General features: G+C 35.8%; 2 long non-coding RNA genes across 2 annotated transcripts; both read left to right on the top strand.

Annotated features, from left to right (window-relative positions):
• The first annotated feature begins 33 nt into the window (after positions 1-33).
• LOC114544573 lies at positions 34-10,223 on the top strand. The gene is made up of 23 exons (XR_003690467.1): positions 34-152; positions 458-521; positions 591-633; positions 972-1,032; positions 1,249-1,348; positions 1,452-1,493; positions 3,000-3,123; positions 3,429-3,492; positions 3,562-3,604; positions 3,943-4,003; positions 4,220-4,319; positions 4,423-4,464; positions 5,967-6,090; positions 6,396-6,459; positions 6,529-6,571; positions 6,910-6,970; positions 7,187-7,286; positions 7,390-7,431; positions 8,934-9,057; positions 9,363-9,426; positions 9,494-9,536; positions 9,875-9,935; positions 10,150-10,223. It is a non-coding gene; the product is annotated as an uncharacterized LOC114544573 (long non-coding RNA).
• A 3,046-nt stretch (positions 10,224-13,269) lies between these two features.
• LOC114544574 lies at positions 13,270-20,856 on the top strand. Its single transcript, XR_003690468.1, has 14 exons — positions 13,270-13,308; positions 14,808-14,931; positions 15,237-15,300; positions 15,370-15,412; positions 15,743-15,803; positions 16,020-16,119; positions 16,223-16,264; positions 17,767-17,890; positions 18,196-18,259; positions 18,329-18,371; positions 18,711-18,771; positions 18,988-19,087; positions 19,191-19,232; positions 20,739-20,856. It is a non-coding gene; the product is annotated as an uncharacterized LOC114544574 (long non-coding RNA).
• The last annotated feature ends 195 nt before the right edge of the window (positions 20,857-21,051 follow it).

Here is a 21,051-nt window from a genome sequence, read left to right as displayed (position 1 = left end):
TTTTTCACGAAATTTTCTAATCCACTAGGCAACAATTGGAGAAGCAATGCCAGTTGGTTTTCAGTGAAAATGAAGTCTTAATGAAACGTCAGGAGTTGCAAAATCAAAAGTTAGAAGAGCTCACAGCATTCTACTGTCAATGATAGCCGAAGGTGTGGAAATATTTTGTCGTTTTTTTTCTCACCTTTAGATTAATGTACTAGATATGTATTTCTTTGTTAATTAATTAGTCAACATATTTTGAATTTTCCAATACACCCACGTTAATTGTTTACTGCGACAATTTTACTATGATTTGCCAACATTTGGTTTACTGTTGAGTCATTCCATGGTTACGTATACACGCGGTAATTGCCCACTCGCGGTTCTAAATTATTTCAAACAAAAATTCCACCTTTCTCAGAATCGCGATGATTCTCTTTGGTTCTCCACTCTCACGTGGTGTTTCTGTTCTTAGAAAGTTGAGTGAATTACGGGAAAAGACGCAAGAAGAAATCAACTCCCTCGCTTCTCAGCTGCAGGTTCGTTTTTAAATACCATTAATTATATATTGCTTTCGTAATTACGATTTTATTCCACTTTCGTTTTAGGGTCTGCGAAATGAGAATAACAATCTGTCGATGCAATTAGCAGGTAACATTGCAGCTATGTCTATAACCTCTGCAAGTTGTTTTACAGCACTTGCGATTCATTAGAGGTTAATTTTAAACAGATCGTACAGCAATTGGCATGTTTCGAACAGTGATTTAAAGATACGTCCGGATACGTACCTACGTACTTGAATATGAAATTTTAGTCTCACCCACTCGTCGTCTTCGACTTTTGAACTTCAGTACCTTTGCGTAGTTCAGAAATTAGGTAATATCCCAAAAATTGGTTCAACGCTAGTTGATGCTGTCCTTGTGTCCCTCGATTGGGAAACACCAGGCAATGCTGTTTTCATTATTATATGATTTACTATCTCATTGCAGATTGTAAGTTGGTTAATGCGCAATTAGAAACAGAGATTCACAGTTTCACAGAATTTCAAAGGTATGGTCACACATCACATGTATAACACGTGCCCGGTTGGACGAAAGCTCGATATCGTTTTGCATGCATTCATAATGACTTGTCATCTGTCTTGAGTATGTTCCAGAATTAAGTCATCGCATTTTGAGATTTGAGCATCGCCTGTACTTGCAAAGCGTTTTCTTTTGCTTGTTTCTCGCTGTATATCGAAGAGATGCTTTTTCCTTTCTATCTTAGAAAAAATGAGCGTAAGACTGTACTTCTTAAAGAACAATTTTCCCATCTTCATCAAAGGGAGGCTGCCGGGCAAAACACCCTAAGTGAAGTACTAAAAGTGGTAAGTGGAACTAATCCGTATTAGTGTCTATGAGATATAATGAACCAATTGAGGTTCAACTTTGTACAACCGTTCTCTGAACGTCTTCTTTGTGCGTGTGTAGGCTGAAAAGACAACTTTAGAAAGGGATGCTGCTAATGAAATGGTAAGAACTGTGAATTTCGTTATCTATATATGTCGCTAAATGTGTTTTCAATGTGGAATTTTGAACGCGCGTGTGGGTATAACGGCATTGCAAATCAGTTTTCTTTTGTTTAAGTTGTACGAAATTTCCGATTTGACGTCACGTGCGGTAACTTTAAAGGCTAATAGACCATTGCAGCAACAAAATATTTTGCGTATTTTTTTTAAAAATACCTTTTGATGTATTCAAAATGCGCAACCGTGTGATATTAACATGCACTTTAAAAATTTTACAAATGCGTGAATGAAAAATGATTTTATTTACTTATGTAGTTTTTGATTTTAAAAGAAATAATAAAATTGTTTAAAATTTTCTGTACGCATAAAAGAGAACTGTAGAACAGTTTTTAGATCCCCCCAAAAATGGAGAAACAATTGCAACCTGCAGTTTTATTGTCTTCCTAATGAGAGATCAAAATAACCAGCATATTTAGTACAAACTATGTCTTTAATGCTTTCTTGACTTTATATTGTGTAAGGTTGAGAAGCTTTCATTTGTCCCGGCTATGACGGAGAATGAATTGCACAAAACTGCAAAATTACGGGCTGTTTACATTCAACGAAGCGTGAGATGAATTTAAGGTATTGAAATGAGCAGATAACATGATCCTGGCAGTCGTATAATCACCACAACAATAGCATGTGCTTGTTTGGTGTCATAAACACTTATTTCAATACCTCAAAGTCCTCTCACGCTTCGTTGAATTTCGGGTAACCGGGCTCATGTAAACAGCCCCTTAGTTCATTGGTGCCTGTATAAAAAATCTTTCTGCATATGGTTTTAAAAAGTCGTGCAGGGGCCGGTTGTTCAAAAGGCGTTTAGCTTAAACGGTGGATAAGTCTAAAATAGAAAACAAAATGATCTATTTATTGAACAACTGAGCTGTAATATTTCGATGCAAATATAGTTTAATTCTCAATGGAAGTACACATTGAATGCATAAGATGCAGGTTCAGTCATTCACGAGATGTATGAGAGTATTTTTAAACTTTGGCTTATCCACCGTTTAAGCTAAACGCCTTTCGAGCAACTGGCCCCAGGTGTTCTTTACCAAAGAGCTACTTTCCAATTGGGAAATACTTTTGAAAAAATCACTATAAAATTTATAATTTATTCAGACAGTGGACATTTCGTGTTTTTAATAACGAACGAGAAAATCTGGAGTTCTTATAATCTAAATTGGGAAAAGGAGGGAATGTTTCATCAAAACCGAGGTTATTTGTGAAACAATTTTGGCCTGTTTGTCTATATAAGATAAGGCTTACCGTTTTAATAAAGTAAAGATTAAGTACATGTGTAACGGGAGCAAAACAAATTTTCTTGTTTCCTTTAAAAATTTGAGAATACGCAATTTCTTTCCGAAGAAAATCTGCATGATTAGCCGCGTTTGACTACTTACTCGCAACAAGCCACTTGCTTTTTTTTCGGAAGGGTTTTATTTTCTCACGAAATTTTCTAATCCACTAGGCAACAATTGGAGAAGCAATGCCAGTTGGTTTTCAGTGAAAATGAAGTCTTAATGAAACGTCAGGAGTTGCAAAATCAAAAGTTAGAAGAGCTCACAGCATTCTACTGTCAATGATAGCCGAAGGTGTGGAAATATTTTGTCGTTTTTTTTCTCACCTTTAGATTAATGTACTAGATATGTATTTCTTTGTTAATTAATTAGTCAACATATTTTGAATTTTCCAATACACCCACGTTAATTGTTTACTGCGACAATTTTACTATGATTTGCCAACATTTGGTTTACTGTTGAGTCATTCCATGGTTACGTATACACGCGGTAATTGCCCACTCGCGGTTCTAAATTATTTCAAACAAAAATTCCACCTTTCTCAGAATCGCGATGATTCTCTTTGGTTCTCCACTCTCACGTGGTGTTTCTGTTCTTAGAAAGTTGAGTGAATTACGGGAAAAGACGCAAGAAGAAATCAACTCCCTCGCTTCTCAGCTGCAGGTTCGTTTTTAAATACCATTAATTATATATTGCTTTCGTAATTACGATTTTATTCCACTTTCGTTTTAGGGTCTGCGAAATGAGAATAACAATCTGTCGATGCAATTAGCAGGTAACATTGCAGCTATGTCTATAACCTCTGCAAGTTGTTTTACAGCACTTGCGATTCATTAGAGGTTAATTTTAAACAGATCGTACAGCAATTGGCATGTTTCGAACAGTGATTTAAAGATACGTCCGGATACGTACCTACGTACTTGAATATGAAATTTTAGTCTCACCCACTCGTCGTCTTCGACTTTTGAACTTCAGTACCTTTGCGTAGTTCAGAAATTAGGTAATATCCCAAAAATTGGTTCAACGCTAGTTGATGCTGTCCTTGTGTCCCTCGATTGGGAAACACCAGGCAATGCTGTTTTCATTATTATATGATTTACTATCTCATTGCAGATTGTAAGTTGGTTAATGCGCAATTAGAAACAGAGATTCACAGTTTCACAGAATTTCAAAGGTATGGTCACACATCACATGTATAACACGTGCCCGGTTGGACGAAAGCTCGATATCGTTTTGCATGCATTCATAATGACTTGTCATCTGTCTTGAGTATGTTCCAGAATTAAGTCATCGCATTTTGAGATTTGAGCATCGCCTGTACTTGCAAAGCGTTTTCTTTTGCTTGTTTCTCGCTGTATATCGAAGAGATGCTTTTTCCTTTCTATCTTAGAAAAAATGAGCGTAAGACTGTACTTCTTAAAGAACAATTTTCCCATCTTCATCAAAGGGAGGCTGCCGGGCAAAACACCCTAAGTGAAGTACTAAAAGTGGTAAGTGGAACTAATCCGTATTAGTGTCTATGAGATATAATGAACCAATTGAGGTTCAACTTTGTACAACCGTTCTCTGAACGTCTTCTTTGTGCGTGTGTAGGCTGAAAAGACAACTTTAGAAAGGGATGCTGCTAATGAAATGGTAAGAACTGTGAATTTCGTTATCTATATATGTCGCTAAATGTGTTTTCAATGTGGAATTTTGAACGCGCGTGTGGGTATAACGGCATTGCAAATCAGTTTTCTTTTGTTTAAGTTGTACGAAATTTCCGATTTGACGTCACGTGCGGTAACTTTAAAGGCTAATAGACCATTGCAGCAACAAAATATTTTGCGTATTTTTTTTAAAAATACCTTTTGATGTATTCAAAATGCGCAACCGTGTGATATTAACATGCACTTTAAAAATTTTACAAATGCGTGAATGAAAAATGATTTTATTTACTTATGTAGTTTTTGATTTTAAAAGAAATAATAAAATTGTTTAAAATTTTCTGTACGCATAAAAGAGAACTGTAGAACAGTTTTTAGATCCCCCAAAAATGGAGAAACAATTGCAACCTGCAGTTTTATTGTCTTCCTAATGAGAGATCAAAATAACCAGCATATTTAGTACAAACTATGTCTTTAATGCTTTCTTGACTTTATATTGTGTAAGGTTGAGAAGCTTTCATTTGTCCCGGCTATGACGGAGAATGAATTGCACAAAACTGCAAAATTACGGGCTGTTTACATTCAACGAAGCGTGAGATGAATTTAAGGTATTGAAATGAGCAGATAACATGATCCTGGCAGTCGTATAATCACCACAACAATAGCATGTGCTTGTTTGGTGTCATAAACACTTATTTCAATACCTCAAAGTCCTCTCACGCTTCGTTGAATTTCGGGTAACCGGGCTCATGTAAACAGCCCCTTAGTTCATTGGTGCCTGTATAAAAAATCTTTCTGCATATGGTTTTAAAAAGTCGTGCAGGGGCCGGTTGTTCAAAAGGCGTTTAGCTTAAACGGTGGATAAGTCTAAAATAGAAAAAAAATGATCTATTTATTGAACAACTGAGCTGTAATATTTCGATGCAAATATAGTTTAATTCTCAATGGAAGTACACATTGAATGCATAAGATGCAGGTTCAGTCATTCACGAGATGTATGAGAGTATTTTTAAACTTTGGCTTATCCACCGTTTAAGCTAAACGCCTTTCGAGCAACTGGCCCCAGGTGTTCTTTACCAAAGAGCTACTTTCCAATTGGGAAATACTTTTGAAAAATCACTATAAAATTTATAATTTATTCAGACAGTGGACATTTCGTGTTTTTAATAACGAACGAGAAAATCTGGAGTTCTTATAATCTAAATTGGGAAAAGGAGGGAATGTTTCATCAAAACCGAGGTTATTTGTGAAACAATTTTGGCCTGTTTGTCTATATAAGATAAGGCTTACCGTTTTAATAAAGTAAAGATTAAGTACATGTGTAACGGGAGCAAAACAAATTTTCTTGTTTCCTTTAAAAATTGAGAATACGCAATTTCTTTCCGAAGAAAATCTGCATGATTAGCCGCGTTTGACTACTTACTCGCAACAAGCCACTTGCTTTTTTTTCGGAAGGGTTTTATTTTCTCACGAAATTTTCTAATCCACTAGGCAACAATTGGAGAAGCAATGCCAGTTGGTTTTCAGTGAAAATGAAGTCTTAATGAAACGTCAGGAGTTGCAAAATCAAAAGTTAGAAGAGCTCACAGCATTCTACTGTCAATGATAGCCGAAGGTGTGGAAATATTTTGTCGTTTTTTTTCTCACCTTTAGATTAATGTACTAGATATGTATTTCTTTGTTAATTAATTAGTCAACATATTTTGAATTTTCCAATACACCCACGTTAATTGTTTACTGCGACAATTTTACTATGATTTGCCAACATTTGGTTTACTGTTGAGTCATTCCATGGTTACGTATACACGCGGTAATTGCCCACTCGCGGTTCTAAATTATTTCAAACAAAAATTCCACCTTTCTCAGAATCGCGATGATTCTCTTTGGTTCTCCACTCTCACGTGGTGTTTCTGTTCTTAGAAAGTTGAGTGAATTACGGGAAAAGACGCAAGAAGAAATCAACTCCCTCGCTTCTCAGCTGCAGGTTCGTTTTTAAATACCATTAATTATATATTGCTTTCGTAATTACGATTTTATTCCACTTTCGTTTTAGGGTCTGCGAAATGAGAATAACAATCTGTCGATGCAATTAGCAGGTAACATTGCAGCTATGTCTATAACCTCTGCAAGTTGTTTTACAGCACTTGCGATTCATTAGAGGTTAATTTTAAACAGATCGTACAGCAATTGGCATGTTTCGAACAGTGATTTAAAGATACGTCCGGATACGTACCTACGTACTTGAATATGAAATTTTAGTCTCACCCACTCGTCGTCTTCGACTTTTGAACTTCAGTACCTTTGCGTAGTTCAGAAATTAGGTAATATCCCAAAAATTGGTTCAACGCTAGTTGATGCTGTCCTTGTGTCCCTCGATTGGGAAACACCAGGCAATGCTGTTTTCATTATTATATGATTTACTATCTCATTGCAGATTGTAAGTTGGTTAATGCGCAATTAGAAACAGAGATTCACAGTTTCACAGAATTTCAAAGGTATGGTCACACATCACATGTATAACACGTGCCCGGTTGGACGAAAGCTCGATATCGTTTTGCATGCATTCATAATGACTTGTCATCTGTCTTGAGTATGTTCCAGAATTAAGTCATCGCATTTTGAGATTTGAGCATCGCCTGTACTTGCAAAGCGTTTTCTTTTGCTTGTTTCTCGCTGTATATCGAAGAGATGCTTTTTCCTTTCTATCTTAGAAAAAATGAGCGTAAGACTGTACTTCTTAAAGAACAATTTTCCCATCTTCATCAAAGGGAGGCTGCCGGGCAAAACACCCTAAGTGAAGTACTAAAAGTGGTAAGTGGAACTAATCCGTATTAGTGTCTATGAGATATAATGAACCAATTGAGGTTCAACTTTGTACAACCGTTCTCTGAACGTCTTCTTTGTGCGTGTGTAGGCTGAAAAGACAACTTTAGAAAGGGATGCTGCTAATGAAATGGTAAGAACTGTGAATTTCGTTATCTATATATGTCGCTAAATGTGTTTTCAATGTGGAATTTTGAACGCGCGTGTGGGTATAACGGCATTGCAAATCAGTTTTCTTTTGTTTAAGTTGTACGAAATTTCCGATTTGACGTCACGTGCGGTAACTTTAAAGGCTAATAGACCATTGCAGCAACAAAATATTTTGCGTATTTTTTTTAAAAATACCTTTTGATGTATTCAAAATGCGCAACCGTGTGATATTAACATGCACTTTAAAAATTTTACAAATGCGTGAATGAAAAATGATTTTATTTACTTATGTTTTTTGATTTTAAAAGAAATAATAAAATTGTTTAAAATTTTCTGTACGCATAAAAGAGAACTGTAGAACAGTTTTTAGATCCCCCCAAAAATGGAGAAACAATTGCAACCTGCAGTTTTATTGTCTTCCTAATGAGAGATCAAAATAACCAGCATATTTAGTACAAACTATGTCTTTAATGCTTTCTTGACTTTATATTGTGTAAGGTTGAGAAGCTTTCATTTGTCCCGGCTATGACGGAGAATGAATTGCACAAAACTGCAAAATTACGGGCTGTTTACATTCACGAAGCGTGAGATGAATTTAAGGTATTGAAATGAGCAGATAACATGATCCTGGCAGTCGTATAATCACCACAACAATAGCATGTGCTTGTTTGGTGTCATAAACACTTATTTCAATACCTCAAAGTCCTCTCACGCTTCGTTGAATTTCGGGTAACCGGGCTCATGTAAACAGCCCCTTAGTTCATTGGTGCCTGTATAAAAAATCTTTCTGCATATGGTTTTAAAAAGTCGTGCAGGGGCCGGTTGTTCAAAAGGCGTTTAGCTTAAACGGTGGATAAGTCTAAAATAGAAAACAAAATGATCTATTTATTGAACAACTGAGCTGTAATATTTCGATGCAAATATAGTTTAATTCTCAATGGAAGTACACATTGAATGCATAAGATGCAGGTTCAGTCATTCACGAGATGTATGAGAGTATTTTTAAACTTTGGCTTATCCACCGTTTAAGCTAAACGCCTTTCGAGCAACTGGCCCCAGGTGTTCTTTACCAAAGAGCTACTTTCCAATTGGGAAATACTTTTGAAAAATCACTATAAAATTTATAATTTATTCAGACAGTGGACATTTCGTGTTTTTAATAACGAACGAGAAAATCTGGAGTTCTTATAATCTAAATTGGGAAAAGGAGGGAATGTTTCATCAAAACCGAGGTTATTTGTGAAACAATTTTGGCCTGTTTGTCTATATAAGATAAGGCTTACCGTTTTAATAAAGTAAAGATTAAGTACATGTGTAACGGGAGCAAAACAAATTTTCTTGTTTCCTTTAAAAATTTGAGAATACGCAATTTCTTTCCGAAGAAAATCTGCATGATTAGCCGCGTTTGACTACTTACTCGCAACAAGCCACTTGCTTTTTTTTCGGAAGGGTTTTATTTTCTCACGAAATTTTCTAATCCACTAGGCAACAATTGGAGAAGCAATGCCAGTTGGTTTTCAGTGAAAATGAAGTCTTAATGAAACGTCAGGAGTTGCAAAATCAAAAGTTAGAAGAGCTCACAGCATTCTACTGTCAATGATAGCCGAAGGTGTGGAAATATTTTGTCGTTTTTTTTCTCACCTTTAGATTAATGTACTAGATATGTATTTCTTTGTTAATTAATTAGTCAACATATTTTGAATTTTCCAATACACCCACGTTAATTGTTTACTGCGACAATTTTACTATGATTTGCCAACATTTGGTTTACTGTTGAGTCATTCCATGGTTACGTATACACGCGGTAATTGCCCACTCGCGGTTCTAAATTATTTCAAACAAAAATTCCACCTTTCTCAGAATCGCGATGATTCTCTTTGGTTCTCCACTCTCACGTGGTGTTTCTGTTCTTAGAAAGTTGAGTGAATTACGGGAAAAGACGCAAGAAGAAATCAACTCCCTCGCTTCTCAGCTGCAGGTTCGTTTTTAAATACCATTAATTATATTGCTTTCGTAATTACGATTTTATTCCACTTTCGTTTTAGGGTCTGCGAAATGAGAATAACAATCTGTCGATGCAATTAGCAGGTAACATTGCAGCTATGTCTATAACCTCTGCAAGTTGTTTTACAGCACTTGCGATTCATTAGAGGTTAATTTTAAACAGATCGTACAGCAATTGGCATGTTTCGAACAGTGATTTAAAGATACGTCCGGATACGTACCTACGTACTTGAATATGAAATTTTAGTCTCACCCACTCGTCGTCTTCGACTTTTGAACTTCAGTACCTTTGCGTAGTTCAGAAATTAGGTAATATCCCAAAAATTGGTTCAACGCTAGTTGATGCTGTCTTTGTGTCCCTCGATTGGGAAACACCAGGCAATGCTGTTTTCATTATTATATGATTTACTATCTCATTGCAGATTGTAAGTTGGTTAATGCGCAATTAGAAACAGAGATTCACAGTTTCACAGAATTTCAAAGGTATGGTCACACATCACATGTATAACACGTGCCCGGTTGGACGAAAGCTCGATATCGTTTTGCATGCATTCATAATGACTTGTCATCTGTCTTGAGTATGTTCCAGAATTAAGTCATCGCATTTTGAGATTTGAGCATCGCCTGTACTTGCAAAGCGTTTTCTTTTGCTTGTTTCTCGCTGTATATCGAAGAGATGCTTTTTTTTCTATCTTAGAAAAAATGAGCGTAAGACTGTACTTCTTAAAGAACAATTTTCCCATCTTCATCAAAGGGAGGCTGCCGGGCAAACACCCTAAGTGAAGTACTAAAAGTGGTAAGTGGAACTAATCCGTATTAGTGTCTATGAGATATAATGAACCAATTGAGGTTCAACTTTGTACAACCGTTCTCTGAACGTCTTCTTTGTGCGTGTGTAGGCTGAAAGACAACTTTAGAAAGGGATGCTGCTAATGAAATGGTAAGAACTGTGAATTTCGTTATCTATATATGTCGCTAAATGTGTTTTCAATGTGGAATTTTGAACGCGCGTGTGGGTATAACGGCATTGCAAATCAGTTTTCTTTTGTTAAGTTGTACGAAATTTCCGATTTGACGTCACGTGCGGTAACTTTAAAGGCTAATAGACCATTGGCAACAAAATATTTTGCGTATTTTTTTTAAAAATTTTGATGTATTCAAAATGCGCAACCGTGTGATATTAACATGCACTTTAAAAATTTTACAAATGCGTGAATGAAAAATGATTTTATTTACTTATGTAGTTTTTGATTTTAAAAGAAATAATAAAATTGTTTAAAATTTTCTGTACGCATAAAAGAGAACTGTAGAACAGTTTTTAGATCCCCCCAAAAATGGAGAAACAATTGCAACCTGCAGTTTTATTGTCTTCCTAATGAGAGATCAAAATAACCAGCATATTTAGTACAAACTATGTCTTTAATGCTTTCTTGACTTTATATTGTGTAAGGTTGAGAAGCTTTCATTTGTCCCGGCTATGACGGAGAATGAATTGCACAAAACTGCAAAATTACGGGCTGTTTACATTCACGAAGCGTGAGATGAATTTAAGGTATTGAAATGAGCAGATAACATGATCCTGGCAGTCGTATAATCACCACAACAATAGCATGTGCTTGTTTGGTGTCATAAACACTTATTTCAATACCTCAAAGTCCTCTCACGCTTCGTTGAATTTCGGGTAACCGGGCTCATGTAAACAGCCCTTAGTTCATTGGTGCCTGTATAAAAAATCTTTCTGCATATGGTTTTAAAAAGTCGTGCAGGGGCCGGTTGTTCAAAAGGCGTTTAGCTTAAACGGTGGATAAGTCTAAAATAGAAAACAAAATGATCTATTTATTGAACAACTGAGCTGTAATATTTCGATGCAAATATAGTTTAATTCTCAATGGAAGTACACATTGAATGCATAAGATGCAGGTTCAGTCATTCACGAGATGTATGAGAGTATTTTTAAACTTTGGCTTATCCACCGTTTAAGCTAAACGCCTTTCGAGCAACTGGCCCAGGTGTTCTTTACCAAAGAGCTACTTTCCAATTGGGAAATACTTTTGAAAAAACTATAAAATTTATAATTTATTCAGACAGTGGACATTTCGTGTTTTTAATAACGAACGAGAAAATCTGGAGTTCTTATAATCTAATTGGGAAAAGGAGGGAATGTTTCATCAAAACCGAGGTTATTTGAAACAATTTTGGCCTGTTTGTCTATATAAGATAAGGCTTACCGTTTTAATAAAGTAAAGATTAAGTACATGTGTAACGGGAGCAAAACAAATTTTCTTGTTTCCTTTAAAAATTTGAGAATACGCAATTTCTTTCCGAAGAAAATCTGCATGATTAGCCGCGTTTGACTACTTACTCGCAACAAGCCACTTGCTTTTTTTTCGGAAGGGTTTTATTTTTCACGAAATTTTCTAATCCACTAGGCAACAATTGGAGAAGCAATGCCAGTTGGTTTTCAGTGAAAATGAAGTCTTAATGAAACGTCAGGAGTTGCAAAAATCAAAAGTTAGAAGAGCTCACAGCATTCTGTCAATGATAGCCGAAGGTGTGGAAATATTTCGTTTTTTTTCTCACCTTTAGATTAATGTACTAGATATGTATTTCTTTGTTAATTAATTAGTCAACATATTTGAATTTTCCAATACACCCACGTTAATTGTTTACTGCGACAATTTTACTATGATTGCCAACATTTGGTTTACTGTTGAGTCATTCCATGGTTACGTATACACGCGGTAATTGCCCCGCGGTTCTAAATTATTTCAAACAAAAATTCCACCTTTCTCAAATCGCGATGATTCTCTTGGTTCTCCACTCTCACGTGGTGTTTCTGTTCTAGAAAGTTGAGTGAATTACGGGAAAGACGCAAGAAGAAATCAACTCCCTCGCTTCTCAGCTGCAGGTTCGTTTTTAAATACCATAATTAATATATTGCTTTCGTAATTACGATTTTATTCCACTTTCGTTTTAGGGTCGCGAAATGAGAATAACAATCTGTCGATGCAATTAGCAGGTAACATTGCAGCTATGTCTATACCTCTGCAAGTTGTTTACAGCACTTGCGATTCATTAGAGGTTAATTTTAAACAGATCGTACAGCAATTGGCATGTTCGAACAGTGATTAAAGATACGTCCGGATACGTACCTACGTACTTGAATATGAAATTTTAGTCTCACCCACTCGTCGTCTCGACTTTTGAACTTCAGTACCTTGCGTAGTTCAGAAATTAGGTAATATCCCAAAAATTGGTTCAACGCTAGTTGATGCTGTCCTGTGTCCCTCGATTGGGAAACACCAGGCAATGCTGTTTCATTATATATGATTTACTATCTCATTGCAGATTGTAAGTTGGTTAATGCGCAATTAGAAACAGAGATTCACAGTTTCACAGAATTCAAAGGTATGGCACACATCACATGTAAACACGTGCCGGTTGGACGAAAGCTCGATATCGTTTGCATGCATTCATAATGACTGTCATCTGTCTTGAGTATGTTCCAGAATTAAGTCATCGCATTTGAAGATTGAGCATCGCCTGTACTTGCAAAGCGTTTTCTTTTGCTTGTTTCTCGCTGTATATCGAAGAGATGCTTTTTCCTTTCTATCTTAGAAAAAATGAGCGTAAGACTGTACTCTTAAAGAACAATTTCCCATCTTCATCAAAGGGAGGCTGCCGGGCAAAACACCCAAGTGAAGTACTAAAAGTGGTAAGTGGAACTAATCCGTATTAGTGTCTATGAGATATAATGAACAATTGAGGTTCAACTTGTACAACCGTCTCTGAACGTCTTCTTTGTGCGTGTGTAGGCGAAAAGACAACTTTAGAAAGGGATGCTGCTAATGAAATGGTAAGAACTGTGAATTTCGTTATCTATATATGTCGCTAAATGTGTTTTCAATGTGGAATTTTGAACGCGCGTGTGGGTATAACGGCATTGCAAATCAGTTTTCTTTTGTTTAAGTTGTACGAAATTTCCGATTTGACGTCACGTGCGGTAACTTTAAAGGCTAATAGACCATTGCAGCAACAAAATATTTTGCGTATTTTTTTTAAAAATACCTTTTGATGTATTCAAAATGCGCAACCGTGTGATATTAACATGCACTTTAAAAATTTTACAAATGCGTGAATGAAAAATGATTTTATTTACTTATGTAGTTTTTGATTTTAAAAGAAATAATAAAATTGTTTAAAATTTTCTGTACGCATAAAAGAGAACTGTAGAACAGTTTTTAGATCCCCCCAAAAATGGAGAAACAATTGCAACCTGCAGTTTTATTGTCTTCCTAATGAGAGATCAAAATAACCAGCATATTTAGTACAAACTATGTCTTTAATGCTTTCTTGACTTTATATTGTGTAAGGTTGAGAAGCTTTCATTTGTCCCGGCTATGACGGAGAATGAATTGCACAAAACTGCAAAATTACGGGCTGTTTACATTCAACGAAGCGTGAGATGAATTTAAGGTATTGAAATGAGCAGATAACATGATCCTGGCAGTCGTATAATCACCACAACAATAGCATGTGCTTGTTTGGTGTCATAAACACTTATTTCAATACCTCAAAGTCCTCTCACGCTTCGTTGAATTTCGGGTAACCGGGGCTCATGTAAACAGCCCCTTAGTTCATTGTGCCTGTATAAAATCTTTCTGCATATGGTTTTAAAAAGTCGTGCAGGGGCCGGTTGTTCAAAAGGCGTTTAGCTTAACGGTGGATAAGTCTAAAATAGAAAACAAAATGATCTATTTATTGAACAACTGAGCTGTAATATTTCGATGCAAATATAGTTTAATTCTCAATGGAAGTACACATTGAATGCATAAGATGCAGGTTCAGTCATTCACGAGATGTATGAGAGTATTTTTAAACTTTGGCTTATCCACCGTTTAAGCTAAACGCCTTTCGAGCAACTGGCCCCAGGTGTTTTTACCAAAGAGCTACTTTCCAATTGGGAAATACTTTTGAAAAAATCACTATAAAATTTATAATTTATTCAGACAGTGGACATTTCGTGTTTTTAATAACGAACGAGAAAATCTGGAGTTCTTATAATCTAAATTGGGAAAGGAGGGAATGTTTCATCAAAACCGAGGTTATTTGTGAACAATTTTGGCCTGTTTGTCTATATAAGATAAGGCTTACCGTTTTAATAAAGTAAAGATTAAGTACATGTGTAACGGGAGCAAAACAAATTTTCTTGTTTCCTTTAAAAATTTGAGAATACGCAATTTCTTTCCGAAGAAAATCTGCATGATTAGCCGCGTTTGACTACTTACTCGCAACAAGCCACTTGCTTTTTTTCGGAAGGGTTTTATTTTCTCACGAAATTTTCTAATCCACTAGGCAACAATTGGAGAAGCAATGCCAGTTGGTTTTCAGTGAAAATGAAGTCTTAATGAAACGTCAGGAGTTGCAAAATCAAAAGTTAGAAGAGCTCACAGCATTCTACTGTCAATGATAGCCGAAGGTGTGGAAATATTTTGTCGTTTTTTTTCTCACCTTTAGATTAATGTACTAGATATGTATTTCTTTGTTAATTAATTAGTCAACATATTTTGAATTTTCCAATACACCCACGTTAATTGTTTACTGCGACAATTTTACTATGATTTGCCAACATTTGGTTTACTGTTGAGTCATTCCATGGTTACGTATACACGCGGTAATTGCCCACTCGCGGTTCTAAATTATTTCAAACAAAAATTCCACCTTTCTCAGAATCGCGATGATTCTCTTTGGTTCTCCACTCTCACGTGGTGTTTCTGTTCTTAGAAAGTTGAGTGAATTACGGGAAAAGACGCAAGAAGAAATCAACTCCCTCGCTTCTCAGCTGCAGGTTCGTTTTTAAATACCATTAATTATATATTGCTTTCGTAATTACGATTTTATTCCACTTTCGTTTTAGGGTCTGCGAAATGAGAATAACAATCTGTCGATGCAATTAGCAGGTAACATTGCAGCTATGTCTATAACCTCTGCAAGTTGTTTTACAGCACTTGCGATTCATTAGAGGTTTTGAAACAGATCGTACAGCAATTGGCATGTTTCGAACAGTGATTTAAAGATACGTCCGGATACGTACCTACGTACTTGAATATGAAATTTTAGTCTCACCCACTCGTCGTCTTCGACTTTTGAACTTCAGTACCTTTGCGTAGTTCAGAAATTAGGAATATCCAAAAATTGGTTCAACGCTAGTTGATGCTGTCCTTGTGTCCCTCGATTGGGAAACAGGCAATGCTGTTTTCATTATTATATGATTTACTATCTCATTGCAGATTGTAAGTTGGTTAATGCGCAATTAGAAACAGAGATTCACAGTTTCACAGAATTTCAAAGGTATGGTCACACATCACATGTATAACACGTGCCCGGTTGGACGAAAGCTCGATATCGTTTTGCATGCATTCATAATGACTTGTCATCTGTCTTGAGTATGTTCCAGAATTAAGTCATCGCATTTTGAGATTTGAGCATCGCCTGTACTTGCAAAGCGTTTTCTTTTGCTTGTTTCTCGCTGTATATCGAAGAGATGCTTTTTCCTTTCTATCTTAGAAAAAATGAGCGTAAGACTGTACTTCTTAAAGAACAATTTTCCCATCTTCATCAAAGGGAGGCTGCCGGGCAAAACACCCTAAGTGAAGTACTAAAAGTGGTAAGTGGAACTAATCCGTATTAGTGTCTATGAGATATAATGAACCAATTGAGGTTCAACTTTGTACAACCGTTCTCTGAACGTCTTCTTTGTGCGTGTGTAGGCTGAAAAGACAACTTTAGAAAGGGATGCTGCTAATGAAATGGTAAGAACTGTGAATTTCGTTATCTATATATGTCGCTAAATGTGTTTTCAATGTGGAATTTTGAACGCGCGTGTGGGTATAACGGCATTGCAAATCAGTTTTCTTTTGTTTAAGTTGTACGAAATTTCCGATTTGACGTCACGTGCGGTAACTTTAAAGGCTAATAGACCATTGCAGCAACAAAATATTTTGCGTATTTTTTTAAAAATACCTTTTGATGTATTCAAAATGCGCAACCGTGTGATATTAACATGCACTTTAAAAATTTTACAAATGCGTGAATGAAAAATGATTTTATTTACTTATGTAGTTTTTGATTTTAAAAGAAATAATAAAATTGTTTAAAATTTTCTGTACGCATAAAAGAGAACTGTAGAACAGTTTTTAGATCCCCCCAAAAATGGAGAAACAATTGCAACCTGCAGTTTTATTGTCTTCCTAATGAGAGATCAAAATAACCAGCATATTTAGTACAAACTATGTCTTTAATGCTTTCTTGACTTTATATTGTGTAAGGTTGAGAAGCTTTCATTTGTCCCGGCTATGACGGAGAATGAATTGCACAAAACTGCAAAATTACGGGCTGTTTACATTCAACGAAGCGTGAGATGAAATTTAAGGTATTGAAATGAGCAGATAACATGATCCTGGCAGTCGTATAATCACCACAAAAATAGCATGTGCTTGTTTGGTGTCATAAACACTTATTTCAATACCTCAAAGTCCTCTCACGCTTCGTTGAATTTCGGGTAACCGGGCTCATGTAAACAGCCCCTTAGTTCATTGGTGCCTGATTAAAATCTTTCTGCATATGGTTTTAAAAAGTCGTGCAGGGGCCGGTTGTTCAAAAGGCGTTTAGCTTAAACGGTGGATAAGTCTAAAATAGAAAACAGAATGATCTATTTATTGAACAACTGAGCTGTAATATTTCGATGCAAATATAGTTTAATTCTCAATGGAAGTACACATTGAATGCATAAGATGCAGGTTCAGTCATTCACGAGATGTATGAGAGTATTTTTAAACTTTGGCTTATCCACCGTTTAAGCTAAACGCCTTTCGAGCAACTGGCCCCAGGTGTTCTTTACCAAAGAGCTACTTTCCAATTGGGAAATACTTTTGAAAAAATCACTATAAAATTTATAATTTATTCAGACAGTGGACATTTCGTGTTTTTAATAACGAACGAGAAAATCTGGAGTTCTTATAATCTAAATTAGGAAAAGGAGGGAATGTTTCATCAAAACCGAGGTTATTTGTGAACAATTTTGGCTGTTTGTCTATATAAGATAAGGCTTACCGTTTTAATAAAGTAAAGATTAAGTACATGTGTAACGGGAGCAAAACAAATTTTCTTGTTTCCTTTAAAAATTTGAGAATACGCAATTTCTTTCCGAAGAAAATCTGCATGATTAGCCGCGTTTGACTACTTACTCGCAACAAGCCACTTGCTTTTTTTTCGGAAGGGTTTTATTTTCTCACGAAATTTTCTAATCCACTAGGCAACAATTGGAGAAGCAATGCCAGTTGGTTTTCAGTGAAAATGAAGTCTTAATGAAACGTCAGGAGTTGCAAAATCAAAAGTTAGAAGAGCTCACAGCATTCTACTGTCAATGATAGCCGAAGGTGTGGAAATATTTTGTCGTTTTTTTTCTCACCTTTAGATTAATGTACTAGATATGTATTTCTTTGTTAATTAATTAGTCAACATATTTTGAATTTTCCAATACACCCACGTTAATTGTTTACTGCGACAATTTTACTATGATTTGCCAACATTTGGTTTACTGTTGAGTCATTCCATGGTTACGTATACACGCGGTAATTGCCCACTCGCGGTTCTAAATTATTTCAAACAAAAATTCCACCTTTCTCAGAATCGCGATGATTCTCTTTGGTTCTCCACTCTCACGTGGTGTTTCTGTTCTTAGAAAGTTGAGTGAATTACGGGAAAAGACGCAAGAAGAAATCAACTCCCTCGCTTCTCAGCTGCAGGTTCGTTTTTAAATACCATTAATTATATATTGCTTTCGTAATTACGATTTTATTCCACTTTCGTTTTAGGGTCTGCGAAATGAGAATAACAATCTGTCGATGCAATTAGCAGGTAACATTGCAGCTATGTCTATAACCTCTGCAAGTTGTTTTACAGCACTTGCGATTCATTAGAGGTTAATTTTGAAACAGATCGTACAGCAATTGGCATGTTTCGAACAGTGATTTAAAGATACGTCCGGATACGTACCTACGTACTTGAATATGAAATTTTAGTCTCACCCACTCGTCGTCTTCGACTTTTGAACTTCAGTACCTTTGCGTAGTTCAGAAATTAGGTAATATCCCAAAAATTGGTTCAACGCTAGTTGATGCTGTCCTTGTGTCCCTCGATTGGGAAACACCAGGCAATGCTGTTTTCATTATTATATGATTTACTATCTCATTGCAGATTGTAAGTTGGTTAATGCGCAATTAGAAACAGAGATTCACAGTTTCACAGAATTTCAAAGGTATGGTCACACATCACATGTATAACACGTGCCCGGTTGGACGAAAGCTCGATATCGTTTTGCATGCATTCATAATGACTTGTCATCTGTCTTGAGTATGTTCCAGAATTAAGTCATCGCATTTTGAGATTTGAGCATCGCCTGTACTTGCAAAGCGTTTTCTTTTGCTTGTTTCTCGCTGTATATCGAAGAGATGCTTTTTCCTTTCTATCTTAGAAAAAATGAGCGTAAGACTGTACTTCTTAAAGAACAATTTTCCCATCTTCATCAAAGGGAGGCTGCCGGGCAAAACACCCTAAGTGAAGTACTAAAAGTGGTAAGTGGAACTAATCCGTATTAGTGTCTATGAGATATAATGAACCAATTGAGGTTCAACTTTGTACAACCGTTCTCTGAACGTCTTCTTTGTGCGTGTGTAGGCTGAAAAGACAACTTTAGAAAGGGATGCTGCTAATGAAATGGTAAGAACTGTGAATTTCGTTATCTATATATGTCGCTAAATGTGTTTTCAATGTGGAATTTTGAACGCGCGTGTGGGTATAACGGCATTGCAAATCAGTTTTCTTTTGTTTAAGTTGTACGAAATTTCCGATTTGACGTCACGTGCGGTAACTTTAAAGGCTAATAGACCATTGCAGCAACAAAATATTTTGCGTATTTTTTTTAAAAATACCTTTTGATGTATTCAAAATGCGCAACCGTGTGATATTAACATGCACTTTAAAAATTTTACAAATGCGTGAATGAAAAATGATTTTATTTACTTATGTAGTTTTTGATTTTAAAAGAAATAATAAAATTGTTTAAAATTTTCTGTACGCATAAAAGAGAACTGTAGAACAGTTTTTAGATCCCCCCAAAAATGGAGAAACAATTGCAACCTGCAGTTTTATTGTCTTCCTAATGAGAGATCAAAATAACCAGCATATTTAGTACGAACTATGTCTTTAATGCTTTCTTGACTTTATATTGTGTAAGGTTGAGAAGCTTTCATTTGTCCCGGCTATGACGGAGAATGAATTGCACAAAACTGCAAAATTACGGGCTGTTTACATTCAACGAAGCGTGAGATGAATTTAAGGTATTGAAATGAGCAGATAACATGATCCTGGCAGTCGTATAATCACCACAACAATAGCATGTGCTTGTTTGGTGTCATAAACACTTATTTCAATACCTCAAAGTCCTCTCACGCTTCGTTGAATTTCGGGTAACCGGGCTCATGTAAACAGCCCCTTAGTTCATTGGTGCCTGTATAAAAAATCTTTCTGCATATGGTTTTAAAAAGTCGTGCAGGGGCCGGTTGTTCAAAAGGCGTTTAGCTTAAACGGTGGATAAGTCTAAAATAGAAAACAAAATGATCTATTTATTGAACAACTGAGCTGTAATATTTCGATGCAAATATAGTTTAATTCTCAATGGAAGTACACATTGAATGCATAAGATGCAGGTTCAGTCATTCACGAGATGTATGAGAGTATTTTTAAACTTTGGCTTATCCACCGTTTAAGCTAAACGCCTTTCGAGCAACTGGCCCCAGGTGTTCTTTACCAAAGAGCTACTTTCCAATTGGGAAATACTTTTGAAAAAATCACTATAAAATTTATAATTTATTCAGACAGTGGACATTTCGTGTTTTTAATAACGAACGAGAAAATCTGGAGTTCTTATAATCTAAATTGGGAAAAGGAGGGAATGTTTCATCAAAACCGAGGTTATTTGTGAAACAATTTTGGCCTGTTTGTCTATATAAGATAAGGCTTACCGTTTTAATAAAGTAAAGATTAAGTACATGTGTAACGGGAGCAAAACAAATTTTCTTGTTTCCTTTAAAAATTTGAGAATACGCAATTTCTTTCCGAAGAAAATCTGCATGATTAGCCGCGTTTGACTACTTACTCGCAACAAGCCACTTGCTTTTTTTTCGGAAGGGTTTTATTTTCTCACGAAATTTTCTAATCCACTAGGCAACAATTGGAGAAGCAATGCCAGTTGGTTTTCAGTGAAAATGAAGTCTTAATGAAACGTCAGGAGTTGCAAAATCAAAAGTTAGAAGAGCTCACAGCATTCTACTGTCAATGATAGCCGAAGGTGTGGAAATATTTTGTCGTTTTTTTTCTCACCTTTAGATTAATGTACTAGATATGTATTTCTTTGTTAATTAATTAGTCAACATATTTTGAATTTTCCAATACACCCACGTTAATTGTTTACTGCGACAATTTTACTATGATTTGCCAACATTTGGTTTACTGTTGAGTCATTCCATGGTTACGTATA

This window comes from Dendronephthya gigantea, unplaced genomic scaffold (assembly GCF_004324835.1).
Source record: "Dendronephthya gigantea isolate DGI-Jeju-01 unplaced genomic scaffold, DenGig_1.0 000848F, whole genome shotgun sequence".
NCBI classification, from domain to species: Eukaryota; Metazoa; Cnidaria; class Anthozoa; order Malacalcyonacea; family Nephtheidae; genus Dendronephthya; species Dendronephthya gigantea.
The sequence above is the reverse complement of the archived record's forward strand: the minus strand, read 5'-3'. Positions and strand labels throughout refer to the sequence as shown.